The sequence below is a fragment of the Phyllostomus discolor genome, chromosome 2, assembly GCF_004126475.2.
Source record: "Phyllostomus discolor isolate MPI-MPIP mPhyDis1 chromosome 2, mPhyDis1.pri.v3, whole genome shotgun sequence".
Taxonomy (NCBI): Eukaryota; Metazoa; Chordata; class Mammalia; order Chiroptera; family Phyllostomidae; genus Phyllostomus; species Phyllostomus discolor.
This window is the reverse complement of record NC_040904.2, coordinates 186,970,847-186,989,182: the sequence shown is the minus strand read 5'-3', so window position 1 is coordinate 186,989,182 and position 18,336 is coordinate 186,970,847. Positions and strand designations below refer to the sequence as shown.

At 34.1% G+C, this 18,336-nt stretch overlaps 1 long non-coding RNA gene across 1 annotated transcript in view; it reads right to left on the bottom strand.

The window, feature by feature from the left end:
- LOC118499125 overlaps nt 1–6,445 on the bottom strand; it is a 50,709-nt gene extending 44,264 nt beyond the window's left edge. The window contains exon 1 of the long non-coding RNA XR_004901643.1: nt 6,296–6,445. This is a non-coding gene — a long non-coding RNA (uncharacterized LOC118499125). The remainder of the gene's footprint in view (nt 1–6,295) is intronic.
- Nucleotides 6,446–18,336: the final 11,891 nt, after the last annotated feature.

Here is an 18,336-nt window from a genome sequence, read left to right as displayed (position 1 = left end):
TGTGTTTGTTGTGAGTTTTCTTTAGGAATTGGTGTTAGACTTTTATCAATTCTCTTTATGGGTCTTTTAATATGATTCTATAGATTTTCTACTTTAATTAAAATTATGTTTTAGATAATAAACCAACTTTGCTTTGCTGGATTAAAGAGAGTCATGGTGTCTTACATTTCAAGGTGGGCAAAAGTAGGATTACAGTGGGTGTGTGGAATATACTGTATGGAATACAGTGAGTATAATAAGTAATGGATAATGCCAGAATAAACTCCTATTTTGCATACTCAAACTGTAAATCTATTTTGCCTCACCCTGGATAGTTGACTCTTATTCGGTATTATTTTGCTAAATAGTTTTGCATCTGTGCTTATAAGAGATATTATTAGGCACTTTTCTTCTTTCCTGATGTGGATGTTCTTGTCCTGTTTTAGTGTCAATATAATAATGTCCTCCCAGAGTGTTTTGGCATATGTTCTGTCTTCTGTTTTTCTGAAAAAGTATGTTTATGACTGGTAAGTATGCTTCCTTAAGTCTTTGATAGAATTCACTATTAAGCTATCTAGACCTAGACTGCTTCTCAAGGAAATATATTTAAATTTTTCCCTTTTTAAAATTTTACCTAGATCTATTAATTTTTTTTTTTATATTTTGGTATCAGCTAGTAATGCCTTCCTAGGATTATTTCATCTATCTTGTTAAACTTGTTGGTATAAAGTTGTTCATAATATTACCTTAAATGCTTTTTATTTCTGTTGGATCTATTGTAAAATCTTATCTTTTTCCCCCCTGATATTGATAACCTATGTGTTTTCTTTTTTATCTTGACAATTCTGGTTAAAAAATTTACAAATTTTGTTATTTCAGAGATACAACTTTGAGTTCCACTGTTTCTTTTCTTTTTTCTTGTATTTCCCATTTCATTAATTATTGTTCTAGTTGCTATTATTTCTTTTCTTCTATTTCCTTATTTCTTTTCTAGTCTCTTAGGTTGAAAGATTAAGTAATTATTTTGAGATTTTTTTTCTAGTAAAATAGCTAAAGCCATAAATTTTCTCTGAGCATTGCTTTTTCATTTCCACAAATTTTTATTTGTTGTGGTTTTATTTTCAACAAATTCAAGCAACTTTTTAATTTCCCTTGTTACTTCTTATTGGAATAAGGAATTATTCAAAGCTCTTTTGTTTAATATTTTTGTTTAATTTTTAAGTCTTTTTTTTACTTTTTTATTGAATTTATTGGGTGAAATTGATTAATAAAATTATATGGGTTTCAAGTGTACAATTCCACAATACATTGTATGTATATTGTATTTTGTGTTGACCACCTCAAGTCAAGATTTTAATACTTATATACAGATAAACCTGTTACCCTAAGCTAGTTGTTCTGATGCAAGTATTAGACTTTGTTGTTGTTGCTGTTGTTGAGATGAAACCAAGAGTAACCAGGGTGAGAAGCAAGAAATGAGATTTTTATGCTAATGAGCAAGAGGCCATGAGGTATGGTCCGTGGCTGCGACACATACAAGATGAGTAACACTGAGGAAATTAAAGCTGGTGGTGAGTTGGGTGTCAGACCTGCACTGACTGAATTAGATCTGTACTTACTGATATACAATTGTAAACTTAAAAAATCATTGGGAAAAATCACAAAAAGTTAACCTCTGGGAAGAGAATGGCAACAGGAGAAGAGGGAACTTGTATTGCTTTACAATAATGATTTTAGTAGTGATATTATACGTAATTTCTACATTTTTTGTATTAGAAAAATTAAAAAGAATTTTTAGATTAAATAAATTATGTTATAGCTGTATAATAGAATCCCTTGTTGCCATTAAAATGTAGCTTGAAAAGATTGCTTAATTATATAAAAATAATACCCATGAGATATTAGGTAAAAAATATTAAACAGCATATGAAGAAAATAATTGAGATTGTAGTAGATATTTAAGGATTTTAAATACAATTTTTTTGAATTATGTTCTGTTCGTATTTGACTATGTAAACGGGGTAACTGAAAAGTATGATGAGAAAGAAGATAATAGATAATGCATAAGGGAAAATGCATGATTTACATGAGGCCAAATATGTCGCTATCATAAATAAAATATATTTCAGAGAAATAATTCTATGTAAAAAACCTGCGGGAAAAGCCCTCGTTTTGAACCCTGACAAATATGTTGAGTCTTCCCACTGCTATTTTGAAATTAAACCTTTTTTGAGTTCCCATTTACTTATTAATAAAAATATCTTTTTAACAGGATTTTATTATGATGAGTAACAAGAATAAATTCAGAAAACTTTGAGAAAATGGAAGTGGTAAGGATGCAATGATAAAGCAGAATGCTTAAACAACTTCGATGGTAGAAAATGAAGAAAATTTGCTTGGACAACACTTGTCTTTTTCCATTTTAATTTTTTTATTGTTTGGTAATTGGTTAGTTACTCACACTACTCCTGCTCTCTAAAAACTCAAAGAAGAATCCCAGGATTCAAAGCTAAGTCTCCATATTTACAAAGGTAATGAGTCTGTCCACCACGGGAAGTCAAGTGCTCTTACTGTTTAGTATTGCTAACCTCAAACCTAACCTGAAGGGACACCTTTCTTGGGGGATAACAGTTCATTTGTCTTCATGCTAACTCTATCAAGGAATTTTCCTGTGCAGAGAACAGCTAGTTTCACTAAGCTCTGTATGTGCAGTGTTTTTTATGTAGTTCACTGACAGCCAGTAACCGAACCTAATCCGTCAAACTCATTTCACCTAAGACCTTGGGTATAACTCCAATTCTGATCCTTAAGGTAAAGGTGTCACTGGAGTACTTAGTTCCTGACCTTTTGTTTTTGAACATATAGTACTCTGAGGTTTCGGTAGGGAAATGTATACTTCTCTTTGTACTGAAAAATATAATCATTAGTTTTGGGTGTTTTGTTTTAAAATATTGTTTGCCCTATAATTTTATTTTAATAGGTGCAACATGTCCCAGGAAGCCTTTGACAGAGTTACTCCTTTGCAATTGGTAAGTTTACAGTTTAGTAAACAGTATGCACTTTGTTAAAAAATTTTAAGGTTAAATCTTTTGGAAATATTGCATTATTTTGTTACGATTAACAATATCAAGTATTTTAATTTTGTCTAAATTTTAGAAATTAACTGTAAGAATTTAGATGTATAGCATTGATCTGTAAAAAAAGTTCAATTCTTCTAATTATGCCATGCATTTTTAAAACATTTTTTTGTGTTAGAAATGTGGTTAATACCTGCTCAATATTATTTCTGCCAGCCATTCAAATGTCTAATTATTCAGAAAGCACTAAAACAAGCATATGAGACCTATTTCTGCACCACATGTTCGTTGAAGGATGTGGTGTTTTCTGGGGAATAGGGACCGTTTACAAATCTAGAAGGTTTTCAGTAATATTTGCCCTGTAGATAGGTGCTATGGAACAATGAAAAGAATGCATAAAAAAGCATTAAAATTTAAGCTTTACATATCAGTGAGTTAGCTGAGGTATTTCTGTTTGTAATGATCCTATCCCGAATGGTAAGATGCCTACTATTCTCATATAACTGGTTATTATTTCATGTGGTGGTGTTAATAATAACTTAGGAGGCTTAAGACTTTTGGTCAATGTGTGTCTTTTTAAAAAAAATAGTTATCATATTACAGCAGAATTTTATATTAGTTTGACTTTAAACACTCAAAACCACATGATAGAACAACTTTGACATTCAAAATTAGTCTCTAATACTGCTTCAAGGCAAATGAGAACAGCAAACATCCCCAGATTCAAACAAGTTTTAGAAGTTTTGTTTTTTTAAAAAAGACACAACATGGCTATAATAAAAGTATAAGCGATGTTACATAATGATGTCTACTTACATTTCCTGGATTTTTTATTTTTTGGATCTTTAAGGGAAACAAGATATTTTATTTAAAGTTTATGGAAGAAGAGAGTATTTATGTCTCTTGATTATATGCAGATCTCTAAAAAGCATGAATTTTATGTCAGTGCCAAAACTTTACCAAAATGATTGTAATGATTATAACTTTCAGACAGTAATACTTGACCATAGTCATAACTCTCCAACAAATTACATTATAATTAATACTTCAATCATCAAATTTCAGCTAGAATTTATTTTAATATCTTTAACATTAGTCGGAAATACGTGTTTGCAGGAAGTCAAGTTTAAACTATGAACATACAAGTTCTTATCACATGGTTATATCCAAAGTTAGCGTCTCACTTAAAATAGACATAAATATAATGGAAGTATATATACGTTTTCTCCAATATGTGAGTTAATTTGGAAAATAGTAGGGATTTAAACATCCTCTCTCTAATAAGACAACTTAAGTGAATATAATACAAAAAGTCTTTGAACAAAATCAGCCTGATAAAGAAGATGGAAATGTTCTTGTTATGTTAAAGGACTTGGAAAACGTCCCTTAAATCAGAGGCTCAGTACAATTTTTTTTACCTTAAATAATGTTTGAATGCCACCTCCATAATGATTGTGCTCTCACACCGTCCTGGCAACTCCATCTTATTTTGCTGACCTCTGCATCACAAAGAATAAAAACACCTGCCTCCCTAAATGAATAAACTCTAGCTTAGGGTTCTTGATGGCCCCTCAAGGGAATTAAAAATAAATAATTCAATCACTAGTTATTTTTATCATGATAAATATCATTAATATATTTATTATGATTAAATATCAGTTTAAATGATATTGTACAGAAAAAATAAAATATTTTACTGAACAAATTGAATATTTTGCCTTCATGTTCCATACAACCTCAGAGTTCCTTACTCATTTATAAATCTGTACCTTTACATTCTTCCTCAAAATACTAGTTTCTAATCAGCATGTCTCAGATTTTTTTCCCATTGTAGTTTTGTCTGGTTACATAGTCTCAACTTTTGGTCCTAATCAGGCTTATTTATAAATTGAATACATAATCTTCTAAATGGGGTGTCTAACCTTTTGGTGTCTCTGGGTCACACTGGAAGAAGAAGAGTTGTCTTGGGCCACACATTTAATACACAAACATTAATGAAAACTGATGAGCAAAACAAAAAAAAAGCTTTAAGTAAATTTGTTATTTCATGTTGGGCTGCATTCACAGCCATCCTGGGCCACATGTGGCCCATGGACCCTGGATTGAACACCACTGTCAAAGAATTTAAAATATTTTAAAGGCCATGAAGAAAGACTTCATTGGCCTCAAATATCTTGTCCTCCATTAGCTATGATCCTCATGATTCTCATTCATGAATTCCTTTCTGTAGGTCAAGGCTATGTTTTCCTGAGAACGACTTATCATCAAGTACAAATCTGTAATACCAATAAACACATGTTGAAAGCCCTTTTTTTTTTTTTTGCAGCAAACACAGAATCAGGGTAAACCAAGAAGAAATAAAATAGTTCCCATTCAAATTCATGTAATTCATATTAAAATGTTTAAAAAGCCATGAAGTAATATTGTATCTGAGGTACTGAATTGAAAAATCATTTTTTTCTAAGAAGAAAGTGCCAGGCAAACCTTGGCTCTTGAACATCTCCCATCTTGAACAATTTGGTTCTTGACCAAGTTGTTCATTGAAAAAAATGTCTCGGTCATTGAACGAAACTTCAGTTTTCAACCCGACAACACTTTTATGCTATTTGTATGATCACTCACGTGTCTCTCAGGCAACAAACAAAGGAGAGAATGTGCGAGTATGAGTATGGTTTGGTTCAAACAAATCACTTCTCAAACAGCCTTTCAGAATAAATTAAGTTCCAGAACTGAGGCTTCCCTGAAAACAAATTAAAGAAGTAAATGTGTGAGGGTATGGCAGGCTTTGTTTTCCATCCTCTGGCTGAAGGCCTTCATCTCGTAGGTAATAGAGTAATGCCAAGGTTAGATTTGTAGTTCAGATCCTTCACTTTAATAACAGTTCAGAGGAACATATTACAGTAGGGGGAGTCTGGAGTGTGGTAGGTGTTGGTTAGGAGGCTATGGCAATAGTCTGACATTGAAGAAGGCAGTGGCAAAATGTAAGGAGAGAAGACAACAGATTTGAGGAGTGAAAAGCCAGCCATGGTTTCTTTCCACCATTAATATGTAGTGTAAATTGATTTTTTTTTAATTAGAGGAGCACAGGATAAGGAGAAGGGAAATAGTGCGCATGTAATAGATTAGTAATGAAGATTAAATGAGTTAATGTAAATAGTGCTATAAATTGCATCATCATCATCATCATCATCATTATTATTAGAGAGCAACAAAGAGTAAAATCTGAATGAGTTACTGACCTCAACAGACAAGTGTCAGTGGAGAGCTTCACTCATGGTCTGGACCCTTATGGCAGGGATCTGCTAGAAGGGCATGTGTTAAAAAGAGAAAGTATGTAAGCGAAGGAGACTTAGCTTTGGACAAATGGAAACTGGCAAGATAGAACCAGTGCATGAAGGGATCATGGCAATCACAGCAGAAGTACAGTGTGCTCCAAATCGTTCATGTAGGAATAAAAAAAGGAGATGGTTAGATGAACCATGGTTTATACCTGCCCCCTAAATTGTGGCAGGATGTCTCTGAACCCTTGGAAATGTGTCATTGCATTGTCTTCTCCTGCCATGATCTGAATGTACACGGAGCATATTCAGGAGCATGTGGCTAGAAATTTATAGAAGTGCCACATGTACATTCCATCAGCATTTTGCTTTGCTCAAGGATTTTTGCTGGACCTAAAAAAAAAAGTCCTGATCTGTTTGGAAAGAGGATTTGCATTTGCAAATAGATTTGCAGGCAGATCCAACAAACAACACTTTGCCATTTGCAAATCCACTTGAAACATCTGGGTCCCAGTCTAGCCCCCAAATTCTTATGTAAGTGGACACTCCTAGGATCATAGTTTGGACAAGATTTTAAAAATCCAGATAAATGTTAAGTAATTTGCATAGCTTTTGTTTTGAAAGCACCACCTGTCCTGTTAACAAAATAAAAGAACAAACAGAAACTAAGCTTTTTCTGTTCAAAGATAATTAAATAAGTGAAATCAATAAAGAAACAACAATAAAAGCACCTTGACTTTGTTAACCGGAGAAAGACTGTGTGACATGTCAATGAAACAAGCTTGCTAATGAGAGTTTTAATTTAGATTTAAATTCTACCTATTCTCTTAATGGTGATAGAAATTTAAACAATGTATTGACTACCTATTTATTGTGGATCTGAAATTATATTCCTTATATAACTTTTTGATATTAAAAATAAACCAGTGAAGTTCTTCCTTTGTTTAAAAAAAAGAGTATTATAATATAGTCAATATAAGATTTACTCAGGCTAAATTTACACTGTACTAGTAGACTATAAGAATTCCATTAATGTTTCATTGATATCATCAATGAAGAAAAAGGCAAAATGGATGCATTGCTTCTGCTCCACTGAGTCTGTAATGAAGCAGCATTATAGCAGCTGCTGTCTTTCTAAAAGCCTTTTTTTTTTTCCCTCCAAGGCATCACTTGCTATATTGCAAGAATTCCCAGAAAAATATCTTTTGACCTTGTGGCCCTTCCCCTTTGTTATTTGTATTTTTTTTCAGGAACCATGGCCTTCTACTTGCCACTGTGGTGCTTTGTGGTAATTTGAAATGTGCAATGGAAATTTCAAATGGAAAAGGAGAGTTTGAGATTGATCCTGTCAGAGCCATCTGTGCCAACAAATCCTCATATTTTAGGAATGTTGTCTATTAGAACAATGACTACACTTAAGCTACTTTTCTAAAATGCAACCTCTGAAAGGTTAAGTTCTGGTTCTCTTATGATCTAAAAATATCTGGCATACTATCGATATCCAAAACATACTTTCATGATTTTCAACCATAATTCTCCTGAGTTTCCTAATTTTGTATTGATTATTTATGGGATATGACTTTTAGATGATCTAACTTAAAATTAGAATATGTAATAATGATTCTTTTTTGACTCTTTATCATTTTTTATTGTTTTTTGTGTCTGTATTTACCCACCACCACCTTCCCCTGTCCCACCCACCCCCACCTCCCACCCTCCAACCTTCCCCCTTTGGCTTTGTCTCCGGGTCCTTTATACATGTCCCTTGATGACCCTTTCCCTTTTTTCTCCCTTATCTCCTTCCCCACTTCCCTCTGGTCTCTGTCAGTTTGTTTTCTGTTTCAATGTCAATAGTTATATTTGCTTGCTTGTTTGTTTTGTTGATTAGGTTCCACTTATAGATGAGATCATATGGTACTTGTCTTTCACTGCCTGGCTTACTTCACTTAGCAAAATGCTCTCCAGTTCCATCCATGCTGTCATGAAGGTAGGAACTCCTTTCTTTCTGTTGTGTAGTATTCCATTGTGTAAATGTGCCATGGTTTTTTGATCCACTCATTTACTGATGGGCACTTAGGTTGCTTCCAGCACTTGGCTATTGTAAATTGTGCTGCTATGAACATTGGGGTGCATAGGTTCTTTTGAATTGGTGATTCAGAATTCTTAGGGTATAATCCCAGCAGTGGAATTGCTGAGACAAAAGGCAGTTCTGTTTTTAGTTTTTTGAGGAAATTCCATATTGTTTCCCACAGTGGCTGCACCAGTCTGCATTCCCACTAACAATGCACTAGGGTTCCCTTTTCTTTACAACCTCACCAGCACTTATTGTTTGTTGATTTGTTTATGATGGCCATTCTGACTGGTGTGAAGTGGTATCTCATTGTGGTTTTAATTTGCATCTCTCTGATGGCTAGTGATGCTGAGCATAATTCTTCTTTGACTCTTACCCACTAAATCCTCTGCCTTTCTCCTACCTGTCAATGATCTATTATTTCAGTCAATGGCACTACCATTTATCTATTGCCAACACCAGTCATTGAGATGACATCCTGAATCCCTTCTTCCTACTTCACATCAATCAGTATTCACCTTGACCTGTTAGTTTTCTATCTGACATAGTTCTTAGTTCATTTGCTACTTCTCACCATCTTGTCATTCTTTAAATTTAGGTTCCCAGTACTTTTCCCTTTGTTTATTGATTGTTCCATTTGATTATACATCAAAAGTTTACTTTTCTTAGTCTTGTTTATTTCTTTCTAATTCATTCTTTGTACTATTGTCAATTACCTGCCTTAAATTTCACACTGGCTATGTTACTCATTTACTTTTAAAGGTATCAGTGGTTTTCCATTATGTACAAGTTAAATCAGAACTCTAGCTTATGAAGTGTTCTTCATTAACTGCTTTCTGGCTTCTTCCCAGAATGAGCTTTTCTTTATTCTTTTCAGTTTCATACCGAACTACTTGTACTTAGTTCATAAAATGTGTCATACTTTTTCTTGCCTCTTTGTGTTTGTATGTCTTACTCCCTATGCGTGGAATGTTCTTTGTCATCAGTAATCAATTCCAGCACTTCAACACTCAACACAAGGCATCATTTCCTCTGTGAAGCGTTCCCTGATCTCCATGTTGTAGGTTTGGTTTCTACATAGCGTCTGTGTATACCTTTGAACTAACATTTATCATATAATGCTTATTTACTTGTTTCATCCACTAGAATGTGATATTGTTTATGGTAGAGATTATGTCTTAACTCTTTACCTCCAGTTGTTACCTTTATGTTTGACTTTTAAAATTTATTCATTTATTCAATAAATATGAGTTGAGTATTTATTATTTGTCAAGCATTATTCTAGTCATTGGAAAAAGCAATGAACAAAACAAAGTACCAATGTTTTGGGTTGAATTGTGTCTCCCAAATTAGGTAAGCTTCTTTGGTTGGCAATACGCTGTGCCTGTTGTCACACATGATTTTGGGGGAAAGTTAGTGGTATCCATGGCTCTAATGGGAGAGGACATGTGAGACAACTGAATGCGAACTCTCCTGGACTCTGCCCAACAACCCTTATCTGATTTTAATCTGTGTTCTTTCATTGTAATAAATCGTAATCATGAGTATAACAGCTTTCAGTCAGCTCAGTGGTTCCTTTTAGCAAATTATTGAGTCTGAATATGTTCCTGGAAACCCCCAAATTTCCAGGTCATGTTACAAATGAATGTTTTGGGAACTTCTTAAGTTTTCAAAAGCTAATAAATATAAGGGTCATATTAAATATGCCTGAGCATCACTGTGCATGCCACAACCCTTCACAGTCTAACATAGCAGTTAGAGAAATCTTTTAAAAATGTAAATCATTTTATTTCTTGCTAAAAAACTCCCCAGTGACTTCCCAGCTTTTATAGGATGAAATACAAATGTGTTAATATGGATTAATTTCATACCAACTTTTTCTCTGACCATATATTGGCTATTGGCTAATCTTGATCATGCCATGCATGGGTCTGTCTTAGAGATTTTGAATTTCCTGTTTCCTTTGCCCTTAACATTCATTTTACTCGTTTCCCCATGTTAATGCCTTTCTTCTTTCTTGTTACCTTTACCAATACCTCCTAATTGAATGTACCCCTTAAATTCCATTGTAATTTCCATAGGACCATGATCTACAGACAAATTGCTTTAATAGTATGGTTTTCTATTGTCCTTATGGCCATATGGCCAAACCATTGGCCCCACTTGAGTCAGTAAAAACCTAAACATAGTGAACTTGTGTTATTACTCAATTCTCCCACTACTGAAAGAAAACAGCATGTGAAATTGTACTATTGATCAGTCCCTCCATATCCCTTCAAAAGAGAAGAGATTTCCGACCATCAGGAAAATATGATAGGGCAGTGGATGGCTATTCCAGCAAAGGATTTTGCAGAGTGTTTTCTACAGTGGAAAAGACACTGGGAGAGCTTTGTGAGGTCCCAAGGTGCCTACTTTGAAGGGGGGTGAGGAGTCACTGTCTTCTGTACAATGTTTCTTACATCTTGCATCTTCTTCAATAAATGTCTCTATTTTTCATATTACATGGCTGGATACTTTCTGGACAGACTTTAGTATACAGACACGTGTGTATATACACACACACACATCCTATTGGTTATGCTTTTTTTTTAATTTTTAAAATATTTTATTTTTAGACAATCTTGACTGAAAAAGGAGGCCACTACAGTAATCCTTGCAAGACGTAAAGTTGGCTAGGAGCAAGATGGTAAAGGGAAGGTAGTGAGAACCATATGATTCTGAATTTACTTACTGGCATTGATGTTGACAGAAATCACTCTAAGTATCATCTTCCAAAGTGATCTCTCTGAAGTCTGGAAACAATTTACTATGATATGACAATTCCACCTTTTCTCCTAGACGGTGAAAGTTAGATAGTCTGGGCACTTTCTAGACTGTAATTTGAAAGGCATTGGGTGTCTATTTGGAATTGGTCGTCTTCCTCTCAACCCCCACCACCATTGTGTGGAAAGGAAAGGGAGGAGGCTGAAGGTATAACCTAACCTAAAAGTGTCAACTGTTACTTATTAAACAAGAACCTGCATACACAGTGTCAGTGATGTGATTAATCATCCTCTGGTCCAAAAAGAAGGTTGTTCATGTTGAAATTTTGATTTATGTGTCCTCTTGCATTATCTCTTAAACCCTAGCCACTTGCCAGCATGCACACTGTAATGAGTTTGGCATTTGTGCAGGACTTTAGAAACATTAAAGAACAAATCCCTCTAGAACATCCCCTTGTATTACTATATCCCACTCAATTTTTAAATAGAGAAAATAGACATGATGTATCATTTGAATCCTCATATTACATAGTAAAGTAGAAGAGTAGAAATAATCAAATGTGTTCAACCATTATTTTATGGAATTAGTAAACATGCTTCATAGATTCCAGCTGGACAGGATGGCTTATTTATTTTTCTTTTTTTTATTGTTGTTCAATTATAGGTGTCCCCATTTCCCCCATTACTCTCTCCTGCCCTATGCAACACTACCTCCCACATTCGATCCTTCACCCCAAGGTTCTCTGTGTCCATGGCCCTTTATACATGTTTCTTGGTGACCCTTCCCTTTCTTTGCCCCATTTCCCCTGACCCCCAGTTACTATCAGTTTGTTCTTTATTTCCATGTCTCTGGTTATATTTTCTCCCTTGTTTGTTTTGACAGATTAAATAAATGAAAATTCCAAATTTATCAAGGAAATTAGGAGGATAGGCTGATCTTCAAATGTGTTATTCTTTTTTATTCACTAATATTAAAATTATCCAGTGCTTTTTTGTGTGTGTGGCCCAACCATAATCCTCCAGCTAATATCATATTAAAAATTTACTAATTTTAATAAGTCCTAACTTGTATGTATATTTTGGCTCCTTTTTAAAATGATAAAGTACTAAGCTTTAATATTTAAAAAATATACCTTTGGTATGGAGTCAAAACTCTTTGCTCTAATGGTAAAATGTCTTGTAGCTCTTGTGTTTGACTTTGTTCACCAAATACTAGTAAACATATCTATGTGTCTGAAGCTTTTCAAAGCTATGTCATAAACCAGAATGTTACAGTAATAATCTATGAGAAGATGGCAGCTGCTGAGATATTAAAATAGATTTCCTTTAAGGAGCACCGAGTTCTTTCAAGCTGCTAACACACCTTGGAGTGCAGAGAAGGGAAAATTTACATAGTCATAGGAGGTAGAGTAAAAAACATGAGTTTTTACTGGGGAAAAAAGTGAATCTTGGATCATATGCTAATCTAGCCAAATTTGGACTTTGGTTTTTGATACTTTTCAGGTTTGATGATGAACAGCAGGGTAACTATGGGCAAAATAAAACAAAAAACAGACTACCCCCTTGAAGCACAGCTGAAGAGATAATTGGTGGTTAGAAAGTTGGGAAATAGTATCTAGAATGGAAGATGAAGAGACACACCCCCTTCCCTCCAAAAACAAAGCTATCTTTAAAAAATAAGAAACATGATAGATAGAATGAGATTACTTAGTGCCCTTTTTTTGGTTAATGTGTCTTTAATTATGGAAAGGAAAGGAGATGAACTAAAGAATGAGGTGAAGGCAACATTTGTGGAGATAATAGATTAGAATTTCTGGAATTATTGATAGACTAAAGTACCAATGCAGATTTTAAGAGTCCAATAAATATGCAACAGGATAAATAATAGAAATTCATACTAAGGCAGATCACAGTGAAGCTGGAGAACATTAAGGCAAATAAAACAAAACTAAGAAGAGCTAGAGAAAAAGAGTGGTTACTTAGAAAAAACTGACAGCTGACTTCTCATGAGAAAATGGAAACCTGAAGACCAGAGAATCATATTCTCAACATGTTAAAGAGAAAGAAAATATGAAATGATAACATTAATCATTCCAAAGAAGCAAGGAAAGGCGACAGAAAGAAACAAAGATCAGGTGTAAAACATAAAAAGGGATAAAATAAAATGGCAGATTAGTACTTATATTGCATTTAAAGCAATCCAGTGTCTACTTAAAAAAATGAAGCTTACATGACTAGATTTTAAAAATTGTATAATATAATGTTCACAAATATCTAAAACAAATAATGAAGAAAAAACATGCAAAAATACTAATCAAATAAAATTGATATGGTTATGGAACTAAAGAGATGCTAAGGTAATTTTTAATTGACCAAGATATAAAGAATATTTATTGTGAAAATATGGGAAGAAAAACATGACAGAAATACAAGGAGTAACAGACAAGTCATTAATCAAAATGGGAGATTTTAAAATACTTTTTTTTTTCAGTACGTAGTAGAAGAACAGTTCTTTCAAGGACAGTGTCTTCGGGCATTCACAATGGGCCAGTTTTTGACATTCCACTGGAGGCCGTCCTACGAAACAGATGCTAATGTACTAGGCTGTTCAGAACCCCCACTGACACCATTGTTTACTTTTATATCCAGAAGGTTGGGAAAGCACCGAAACGTGCACGAGGCATGTGACTTGGCCTTTGCAGAGTTGGCGCTGTGAGGCCCGAAGTCCTGATGTGGTTGTCTAAAATGAAAAAAAAAATATGGCAGTGGGGCCTATAGAGGGTCCATGTGTGCTGCCTGTGACTGCAACCCGAGCAAGCGCGCTTTCCTTATTGCGGAGCAGACAACCATTGGGAAAGTATTGAAGGCACAGACACAGTCAGAAAGCTAAATTAAAAAAAAAGAAGAAGAAGAAGCTTTTTTGAGTAATAAGAAACAAAATAAATAAAGAAATAAAGAAAAAAAATCATTAAAGATACAGGAAACCTGAATAACAAAAACATATCGTAGAGTATATAGGTCTATTCAAATGTTAGCACGTGCCAAACTTTATAGGATACAGCTAAAGCCACACAGATGGGAAAAGTTTTATACATACTCACCAGAGAGAGAGAGAAAAAGTATTGAAAATTAGTGAACTAAATATCTGTCTCAAGCAGTAGAAACAGAATTGGCAAAATCAAAAGTAGAAGCTGAAGTTAATACAATAGATAATATACAATAAACAGAAACAAAAATGACAAAAACTGCTTTCTTACAACTGCTGCTTAAATTGATTAACTCTCAGATTAGAGTAATTACAACAAAAGCAAGGAGGCCCAGGTACACAAAGGTAAACAATACCAAGAATGAAATGAGGACATTTATCCAGAGTCTGAGATAATAAAGATATATTAATATGGTAAGATGAACAACCTTTCAGTAATACATTTACACCTTTAGATAAATAGGTACATTTCTAGAAAAATATAATTATCCAAAAGTGATTCTAGAAGGAAAAGATATGTAGATATACATAAATGTTAAAAAATTAAACAATCTAAAGCCTTCCTATCAACAAACTGAAAAGACAACCCACTAAATGGAAGAACACATTCCCTGATATAGTTGATAAGGGGTTAATATCTAAAAGTTACAAAGTAATTATAGAACTCAACACCAAACAAACAATTCAATTAAAAATGGGCGAAGGAGCTAAATAGATACTTCTCTAAAGATGTAGCATGTCATCTTTACACAGCATCAATAGACATATGAAAAGATGCTCAATTTCACTAATCATCAGAGAAATGAAAATTAAAACCATAATGAGATATCACTTCACACCTGCCAGAGTGGCTATCATCAATAAATCAAGATATAAGTGCTGATGAGGATGTGGAGAACGGGGAACACTTGTGCACCGTTGGTGGGAATGTAGATCGGTACAGCCACTGTGGAAAACAGTATGGAGATACCTCAAAAATTAAAAATGGAACCTCCTTATGACTCAGAAATTCTACTTCTGGGAGTATGTCTGAAGAAACCCAAAACACCAGTTCTAAAGGATATATGCACCATTATGGTTATTGCAGCATTATTTATGGTAGCCAAGATTTGGAAGCAGCCCAAGCATCCATCAGTAAATGAGTAGATAAAAAAGCTGTGGTACATTTACCCAATGCAACACTACTGGGCCATAAAAAAGAAGGACGTCTTACCCTTTGCAACAGCATGGATGGACCTGGAGAACACTATGTTAAGTGAAATAAGCCAGTAAGAGAAAGACAAGTGCTGTATGATTTCACTCATACGTGTACAGCTAATGAACAAACTGAACTAACAAACAAAACACTGACAGACTCACAAAGGTCACACTGACAACTGTGGGGGAAGGGTGGCTGGTAGGGATGTTGGAAGGATTGAGCAAAAAAGACAGCAGGAAACAAGCCTTCACACAAAGAAACTCCAGTTCCAGATAGCTTCATTAATGGGTAGTGCCAAACACTCCAAGGAGAAATAATTCTATGTTCTCAAACTCTTTCAGAAAATAGCAATGACACTCTTTTCCACACTCATTTTATGAGGCTAGTATACTCGACAAACCCCCCTCCCCAAAACCCCCAAACATCAAGGGTATTTCAGGAAAACTAAAATAATGCCATTTCACTCATGGATATATTTGCAACACTCCTAAACCTAATACTGGGAAATAAAATCAGAAATACCATAAAAGAATGTTGCATTATCTTTTGGCACTAACTACTTGGAGTTTGCCTGAACCCACAGGTTTAAAGTGCAACGCCCCCAACAAGTCTGCCTGTACTGTAGACATCAGCAATACTTTTGAGTCCCAGGTTCTCCAAACTCACACTTCTGACTGACTGGTTCTAAATTTGGGGTTTTTCACAAACCCTCTCCTACTAGGTAATTGCTAGAATGCCTCAAAGAATTCAAGAAAGTGCTATACTTAAGACTTGTGAAGCATGCAGATGAGGAGACCCAAGCAAGTGAAGAGACACACAGATCACACATGTAGCCTTTCCACCCGGGCCTGCTGTTTTGTCACTGCAGGAACTGGAGTCTTTGTCTTGCTTCTCTTTCTTGTCTTTGCATCTGTCAGAAGAATGGTTGAATGAATGGCAGAAGATAGGAATTTGCTCTGCTCTGACTCCTTCTCTTAGTCTGGCACCACAACATGGAAAGTTTTATTTGTATCTGCCTTGGAGGACTTGCATGTTTACTTTTGTGGCTAATTGAAAGCTCAATAAGGTCATTTTAAAAATGCATCTATACTAGCTCTCTGTCCCCCTTGGAAAATTTTTAAATAAATAAAGATTAAAAAAAAGAAAAAAGGAGAAAACATTTTTACAAATGAGGGAAATTAAGTTTAAAATGATTTGATCAAGTAATATCTCTGAAATGCATCTACTATCTTCTATCTTATTTATTCTAACTTGGGGTGCCATTTGTTGTTTTTAAGTCTAGGAAGAGTTTATAACATATGCATTGTAAATATGCCCAAGAGAATTAAGTTCACACTTAAAGTCATCATTTGCTGGTGTCGCTTTTCTAAACCAGCCATTTTCAGATCTTATTAATATTATTTATTTAATATTTTAATAACCAATTGGTAACATTTTCTTGCATTGTTACTGACATTTTTAATCATGTAGATAATTACATTTGAATTTTGATTGTTTATTACCCAAAATATCCCTTTCAAACATTCAAACCCTTTTGGTTACTTAGAAGATTTTTAGTATTTTTGCTTTGCTGCCAAGTACTTACACTGCATGTTGTATGTTCCAAATAATAGAAAATAAGAACAGACATGCAAATTGTAAATCTATAACTTACTTTGTTGATACGAAAGTAACATACTGAATCATCCAGCAAGTCCATTAAGTAAACCTGGATTGCACATATTTTTAAATTGAAAATATGAGAATTCATTTACTGAAAAACCCCATGGGAAGAAACTATATGTCACAGGTGCCAAATTAGAAATCTCCAGGTTATAAGATCATAACCCCTAGAGGAATATTTATCTGTATGTTTACTTAATATCTAACAGCATGTGAAATTTATTTATTAATATGCCTGCAGGTTTCTCTCTAATCCCGCTTCTCAAAGATGCACACACATAGATAGAGCGCCAGGAGGGGGTGAGTTGCCCTGGAACTGCTTCTATCTCAGCTGAAAAATACGGTTATAACAGAAAAAGCAGAAGTTGCTCTTCTTCTGACCTTGAACATTTACACACATCCAAAGTAAAATACGTGGACAAATTCTAAGGCTATCTCCTTCATGCCAGCTTTCTCGAAATACACATCTTCTAATCTAAGTTAACATTGATCGCACTCTCTTTGATTATCATTTACCTATAGGCCTTATTTTATCATCCCTTCAATTATAGTTTATGTGTATCCCTCTTCTCCCTCTGAATTCTCTACATTGATAGAAATCTTGATGTAATAATTTGTTTTAATACATGTCACATAGAAAAGTGACTTTATAGATTGGCATCTACCAACTATGTATTAAAATGTATTTGGTTTGAATTGAATTCTATTTACATATGTGGAAACTTAAGCATATAAGCCAATCATTAAGGTTAATGATACTAAAAGGAAAAGACAAACTTAAAAAAAACTAGTGAAAAAAATACATTTTAGAAGATGTTAGAATGGAATTTTCCGAAACACTTTTATTTTTCAAGAGAAGCTATGATGCATGATTGTATTAAGCATGTGGTTATCTGACATAATTCTTTGTCTAAACAAAAGAAAGTATAGAATTGAAGCAACTGTCTGAATAATTTAAACCCAAAACACTTTGCTTCAATTTTCTATCTATTTAGGGTATAACTATTGATCTGGCTTGAAACATCCAATGATTGCCTTGGTGCCATACTTCATTTAGCATGTATGGACTTCGCCATAATGAAAAAAATCTGCTTGAGGCCATAACAGCTAGTCTGAATGCAATGCCAATACCAGATATTTGTATATTGCTTTAGACTTATCATAAAAGTGCTTTTACATCAATTATTTCATTTGGTCCTCAGGTAGGGTGACTGGGGACAGAGAAAGTGTGAGGTGGGTAGGAAAGTTATTATCCCTCACATTTTGTAGTTATAAAAGAGAGGATTATACTTAATATGTTTTTTGCAAATAACCAAATATTTT